Here is a 5,050-nt window from a genome sequence, read left to right on the forward strand (position 1 = left end):
CTGTAACTGTATTGAGCCATGCTGGTTCTACATGAAGAGAGAGACTACAAAGAAAGGAGCTCCACAGTCAAGAACGGAGGCAACTAGAATCTGGCTAAATTGCTGGAGAGATCTCCCACAAGCTAAGATCCAAGCTTGGATTGAGCGTATTCTTATACATATTCCAAAGATAATTGAGCTACAAGGTGGTAATGAGTATATAGAGGGGAGAGATAGGCGTTGTGTAGGAGAGCGGCCAGATTTCGGCTAAATTATTCTTGGCAGGACAAAACTTTTGTGAGGCACCTCCGTATCCAAGCTGGCTTTAGAGGCGCTAGTCTAGTCCCACACGACCCACAGGCTGTGCTATCTAAGCTTGATGTGGTGGTGCAGACACCTGTACAATCACCGCAATAGGTAGCCGCCTGGCAGGCGCAGACACCACGCAACGCGCGCGAAGTTAAGTCTTAAATTGGTCTCATTTAAGAGAGCGTGAGAAAACGCTGTGGGTCTTCTGCTAATTCACTCACTAAGTAGATCGCGTAGCTAAGTAAGGGGGCCCAGCAAATGGCACATAAAATGACGCTTATGATGGAGGAAATGGGTACGCTTTGAGCGGCTCTTAACGAGTCAAATAAGCGTAAAAGCCGCAAGCGGCGATACGTACGGACAGAAGAGACTCTTACTATAGGCAAAGTACAAGAAGTATTAGCTAAACAGGCGGGTAGCAGTCGTGGTGATGGTGAGAGTGCGTCGAAGAGGGTGCGAGGAGAGCGGCGGTGCGGGCGTTGCAAGCAGACTGGACACAACGCTCGTACCTGCGTAGTTAAGATAGATAGTGCAAGTGATAGTAGCAATTCTAACAATTAACTTAGTGTATTATAATAGTTTATTAACTGTGATAAAAAAACTGTAATAACGTGTTGATGTAGATGTAGTGGTGGGGCGTTAGCGACTTGCTTAGGTTAGCGACTCACTTGTGAACCACGTTATATATACTAATAAGCTTTAAAGTGTTACACGGGGTTTGGATCTATACTTCTCTTGCCGGGTCCCACACTAAGGCCGGTGAGCTTTACGCTAGTGTTCCGTGAGGTTGTCTGGCGATTCGTAGTGGAAAAGAGTTATGGATGTAACCAGGGTTTGACAACGCTAATCTATTCAATAGACTAACATGTAACTATCTTGTGAAGTAACAATACTAGTAAGAAAGTACAATTTGAGTTAACCACAACGAGAGTAATAATGAAATCCATCTATCCTTATATCCTCATTGCTTCCAGTCCTGCCATCCCGTCCATCCCATCTTTTCCTCTCTTGGCGGGATGTCTGGGATGGACTGCCATCCCAAGGCCCACTGCCATCCCAAGCTTGGCGGGATGTCTCGTCTTGGCGGGATGGCACATCACGTGACCCTGAGCCCCGCAATGTCCATTACCTTTTGACGTGGACGTCCCTAGGCCTTCAGCCATCTCGTCATTTGTTAAGGAGAGGATCCTTCTTGTTACTTGTAACATAAAGCTTATTATTTTAGTATTTATAAGTATTATACTATATTTTTACTAATATTCTATACTACTACTTTAACTTTTTTTTATACTTCCTTTTTATTATAGTAAGCTAACAGATTTTAAAATTATCGCTTAATTTACTTATAACGTCAAAGTATAGCGAGTGGCTGTAACGGGCTGAACGCCCTTTGGATAGCTCCTCGATGGAATCTCGGTCAAGCAGCAGACGCCAGGTCTTACTCTGCAACCCAGCATCTGTGCGAGGCCTGAGCGGCGCCCAGACGACGCGCTCAGACACTCGGTGCAACCTTTCTCTAACAAGTAAATAAACACCACGCAAGTAGACTCTATAGCTCTCTATTGAATACAACCTCTTGTATACCTCGCGATTGCTCCCTAGAGCGCAGCCCCTTACATTTTGTATTCGATCCTAATTAGACATAAGCCTTAGGCGGACTGTCTTCTAACTAAGTTTTAGAGCGTGTTGTTAGTGCGAGCTAGTAACATAGAGTTAGTGCTGCAATAGGTACGAAAGGCCTTCAGTGCAGCGAGAAGGTAGACCGTCGCAAGATAGTACACCTAGGGCAGAGCTTCGCAGGAAGTTCAGCCGTGAGAGACAGTAGGCGATTTAGTCGCCTGGGACCTGTCTAGGAAGTCCTACCGTGTCTTGGAAAGCTAAGCCGTAGGCGCAACGTCGCGTGATAAACTACCTAAAGGCCACTTGGGCCTAGCGTACAGTTAGCTAGAAGCGGACGTTGTAGTGAGAAGTCCTGTCGATCCTCTATCGGACGGGGTGCAGGCCGTGCGATTACTCTCAATTAGAGACGAGATCCCACAAGCGAGACGGCAAGACGCGAGTCTTCCTAGGGACGCGACACAACAGCAGCCAAACGCTGTTCAGAACTAGCTAGAAGAGAAGTACGGCCGAAGGTAAGCCCTACTAGTCCTCACTAACGAGGAGTAGGCCGCAGTCAAGGACTGCGCAAGCGGATCGAAGAGCGACCAGAAGCCCTGCATATTAGCAGGCAAAGAACGAGACGTCCAAAACGAATTAGGCAATGGAGATTAACGTTCCAAACTTGAATATGGAAGAGCTGGCGGCGTACGCTGCTGCCAAGAACCAGGCAGGAGTATTAGATGAAGAGATCCTGCGCGAAATTACACAAATGCTTAGAGAGGACGGATGGAAGAAGGCAGCAATTAGGCCAACAATTAAAGCGGTCGCCAAACGATCGGCCGTCATGGGAGGAAAGGGCTCACCAAGGCAAGGAGGCTCGCCGAAGGCCAACCAGGATGCCATGGCCCAGATGATGGAGCTGATGAATCGGTTAACAGCCCAGAACCAGGTGCTAACGGAACGGCTCGTGGCACTCGAGCGTAACCAAGCTGAGGGGCGTTCAGAGTCGTCCCATAGAGCCTTCACGCCTCCCCCAGCAGCAGCCGCAATCGCCGAGCCAGCTGCGCGCAGGAACAAGTTCCCGCACCCAGAACCATTTAATGGAGATCGAACGAAGTACGTAGCGTTTAAATACAAGACTTAAGCTAAGCTCCAGCACGAGTACGAAGGAACTTCAAGCCTCGCTCAGATCGAGTACGTGGTTAGTAGGTGTACGGGCAAGGCAGCGGATGTACTTCTACCCTGGGCAATACAGAACCAGAGTAAACGCCACATTGAAGACCTCTGGAGCTTTATGGACCAGCAGTTTGACGACCCACACCAGAAGTCCAAAGCACTCGATCGCCTTTCAACTCTCAAACAAGGCAAGCTCTCAGTAAGAGACTATCACATGGAGTTTAACCGTCTTGAGATTCAGTCAGGCGAGCAGTTCGGCGAAGCAGCTAAGAAGAGTATGTTCTTAAAGGGCCTTCACACTAAGCTGCAGGAGGCTCTTGCTACGATTGATGAGAATCTATCGTACGAGCAGCTAGTCAATAAGGCAGTAAGAACGTCTGACAACCTCTACCGGGTAGGTCTTGTTAAACTGCGCGCAACGAGCTCCTGGGTGGTAGATCGCCCTACTATGACAACCGCTCAACACGAAGCTAGTCTGGACGTTATAGACTGGGAGCCTTCGAAGGTTAATCAGGCGCGAGAAGCTAGAGGCAAGCCACGACGACCTCCGCCCGACTGCTATCGCTGCGGAGAGCTAGGTCATATCGCGAAATACTGTCGAAACGCCACCCAGGTCAAGAAGGCAAGGCCCGCGCCAAGCAACGTTGGACATAAGCCGCAGGAGGAAGTCGATCAGGTGCCGAGTAGCGAGTCGGAAAAAGAGTAGCTCTGGGCCAGAGTCTCGGCCCAGAGCCTCTGAAGATGGATCGGCAGATACGTAGCGAATAGAATCAGTTTCAGCAGAAGCATATGCGTCCCCCACCAATCACTGTAGATCTTATCGTGAACAACGTAGCAAACGCTGTCGCGCTTATAGACTGCGGATGCCTATGCTATGCACTAATTAGCAAGAGATTCGCTTACCGCCACCGTCTAGAGCGCTTTCAGATCCCCTCTTGGATAATTGAGGGAGTGAATGGCAAGCTGTTAGAGATTAGCGAGGTCGCCCAATTCTCGTTCAAGATGCATGGGTACGAAGAGACTGCTTATGCATACGTGATGGACTTGTCCTCTAGTAAGGACGTGTACCTTGGCAGGGGATGGATAGACCACTAGGACGTATCAGTATCTCCTGCTAAGAAGAGTATTTTTATCTACTTGAAGGGCATTCGAGTGAGGTCAACTAAAGGACGCCTACAAGGAGGAGTTAGCTAAGTTAACGCCGTAGCGTTTGCGGCCTTAGTTCGTAGGCATAAGAACGCTCCGAATAGCGTTTAGATCTTCGCCGCGTCAATTGCAGACATCGACAAGGCGCTACAACCGAAGAAGCCCGTAGATGTACGAGCACTGCTACCAACACAGTACCAGGAGTTCTATGAGCTCTTCAACCCGAAGCAAGCAGAGAAGCTTCCACCGCACCGAGGGCCAGGGGTGGACCACAAGATCGAGCTAGAGCCGAAGGATGCTTAGCCACCGTGGGGACCCCTCTATAGCATGTCGCGCGGAGAGCTCCTAGTCCTTAGAAAGGAACTCATATCGCTTCTTAAGAAGGGATTCATCCGCGTAAGCAGCTCGCCAGCCGCAGCGCCAGTATTATTCGCCAAGAAACCTGGAGGAGGGCTCCGACTGTGCATCGATTATCGAGCTCTAAACGCAATTACTAAGAAGGACTAGTACCCGCTACCTCTCATCCAAGAGACACTTAACGGCTTAAGCAAGGCCAAATAGTTCACAAAGTTAGACGTTATCGCAGCCTTCTACAAGATCCGTGTCGCACCAGGCGATGAGTGGAAGACAGCCTTCCAAACAAGATTCGGACTGTTTGAGTGGCTAGTTACCCCCTTTGGCATGGCGAACTCCCCAAGTACTTTTCAACGATACATTAACTGGACCTTGAGAGAACACCTAGATGACTTCTGCTTAGCATACCTGGACGACGTACTAATCTACACTGATGGCGATCTGTGCCAGCACCGAGAGCACGTCCGAAAAGTGCTTAGCAAGCTGC

This window comes from Exserohilum turcica, assembly GCF_000359705.1.
Source record: "Exserohilum turcica Et28A unplaced genomic scaffold SETTUscaffold_21, whole genome shotgun sequence".
Taxonomy (NCBI): domain Eukaryota; kingdom Fungi; phylum Ascomycota; class Dothideomycetes; order Pleosporales; family Pleosporaceae; genus Exserohilum; species Exserohilum turcicum.